Source organism: Cyphomyrmex costatus, unplaced genomic scaffold (genome assembly GCF_001594065.2).
Source record: "Cyphomyrmex costatus isolate MS0001 unplaced genomic scaffold, Ccosl1.0 scaffold104, whole genome shotgun sequence".
NCBI classification, from domain to species: Eukaryota; Metazoa; Arthropoda; class Insecta; order Hymenoptera; family Formicidae; genus Cyphomyrmex; species Cyphomyrmex costatus.
This window is the reverse complement of record NW_017274997.1, coordinates 4775-6975: the sequence shown is the minus strand read 5'-3', so window position 1 is coordinate 6975 and position 2201 is coordinate 4775. Positions and strand designations below refer to the sequence as shown.

The 2201-nt window shown below is 32.3% G+C and overlaps 1 protein-coding gene across 2 annotated transcripts in view; it reads right to left on the bottom strand.

Annotated features, from left to right (window-relative positions):
* Positions 1–2201, bottom strand: part of Pitslre (cyclin dependent kinase 11B pitslre) — a 10477-nt gene that overhangs the window by 4310 nt on the left and 3966 nt on the right. The gene's annotated exons all lie outside the window — the stretch shown is intronic.

The window sequence follows — 2201 nt, the reverse complement described above, 5'->3', positions numbered from 1 at the left end:
AGAGAGAGAGAGAGAGAGAGAGAGAGAGAGAGAGAGAGAGAGAGATCACCATTTATTGAATGCTCCAAAATTGGATTTTTTTAAGTGCTAAAACCGTAAATAAGTGAGCAACAAAGTAACAAAAAAAAACAAGCAAAATTAAAACAAATGTATACACAAGTACAAGCATATTATAGATACAATAGATAAAAAATCTATTAAAATAAAATAGATAGATACTACAAATCATGCATTTACACTTAATAAATGATTTTGTAATTTACATTTAAAATCACACAAAGAGGCAGCACAGCTAAAAGAACACTTGAAAAACTATTCGACAAATCGATAGACGGATAATCATTAGGAGTTTTTATGCGGCGATGAATAATTCTTCTTAAAAGTCAAGATAAAGAGCCTTAAGTAAGCCCGATGAAAGAATGGAAAACATTAGATCCACGAAATATATGTCTCGCTTTTACCTTGAGCCATCCAAAATCGCGGAAATATGGAGAAACATGCTCATCCCGCTTAATCAGAAATATATGTATATCTAATACACAAATTACTTTGCTCTTTGGAATTTAAGATCTAGTTCACCAGTAATATTGGTCATGACAATGTAGCAATAATAAAAAATTGGAAAAAAATATATTGCTTAATATGAAGAGATCTTGGAGAATAAGATCTTTATATGTCTTCAATTAATAAAAAAGATGCATTATCTTTAGAAGTTATTCTAGTTACTTGCAAATTCTACAAAAGTATTCTAGAGATTGATAAAAAGTACTTGACAGAATCATTGTATGATATCAAGGAATTACCGACTAACAAAAAGTATAATGTTTAGAAGTTCGTCGTATGAGATACTAATGGTAATGATGTATTATATCTTACAATACCCAACATCATTGCAGTAGTCTTTTTAAAATTTATTGTCAAATTAATTTTCGTCCAGTCCAAGATTCTGTTAATATCTTCATTTACACTGCAAATAGTATTGGATAAGTTTTTAGACTTAGTGTGTGTGTAAATGAGCAGGGGCTCTATTCTTGAAAAGAAACGTATACAAAAAACTAGAAAAAATACTATAGTACAACAATATAAAAATACTATATACAACTATACATAATGTATACTGTAGCATTTTCCTAGACTTTTGTATACGTTTCTTTTCAAAAATAGACTCCCAGATTATCAGCGTAAAAAGAATATATTTATAGTTTAACGGTAAATAACTGAAGTCACTTAGATGCGATAAAAATAATAGACGGTCAAAAATAAAACAGAGCCCTGAGGAACGCCCTTGTTGATAATCTCAGATGAAACATCTTCAATAATCGGATCCTTGAAACAGCCTGTCTTTGTTGAATCAAATAATCATATATCTAGCACAAAGTAGAAAAGTTTAAACATCTAAGTTTCTATATTAAAACGTGATGCTCGACATTATCGAACATTTTTGTAAAATCAAAGAAGACCGAGATTATAAATTTTCTAGAGCTGCGCGTCTGACATCATCCAGGAAGGTAAGTGATACCGATTGAGTAGAAAGACCTTTTTTGTATACAAACTGGTATGGATACAAATTGTGGCTTTCAATAAACCGAGTGATTTACTCGGCAACAATACACTCGAGTGCCTTTGAGAAGGAACACAAAATCAAAATTGGTCTGTAGTCCCCAAGATCAGAAGAATACTGACTTTGCGTAGAGGACTAATGGTAGCAGATTCCATAATCCACGAAAGATTCCATTTTGCAAACTGTAATTGCAAATATGTGTTAGTACATACAAGACACAAGCCATCGAAATGAGATTACGTCAGACACCATCGCATTCGACTGCAACAGACTTATTAGGTTGCAATGTTGTGCAAATGTCCTTGCAGTATTATAATATTCCAATACAATTTAGAATCTTAATAGATCTCCTCACCAAGATAAATGATATTTGTCAAGGCCATGAACTGGCTAAGCGTACGAGAAAAAACCTGTTAAAATTTTCAATAGAGGAAAGCAATCGCCTATCAGTAGCCTTCTGCTTAATCAAGCCTAAATGTCTCAACTTTTTCTGGATTACTTCCAGATCATGCCTATTATTAAAATAATTATAAGTTTTTGATGACACACGCACGCACGCACATATAATTTACAATGACATTCTCTCTCTCTCTCTCTCTCTCTCTCTCTCTCTCTCTCTCTCTCTCTCTCGCTCTCTCAA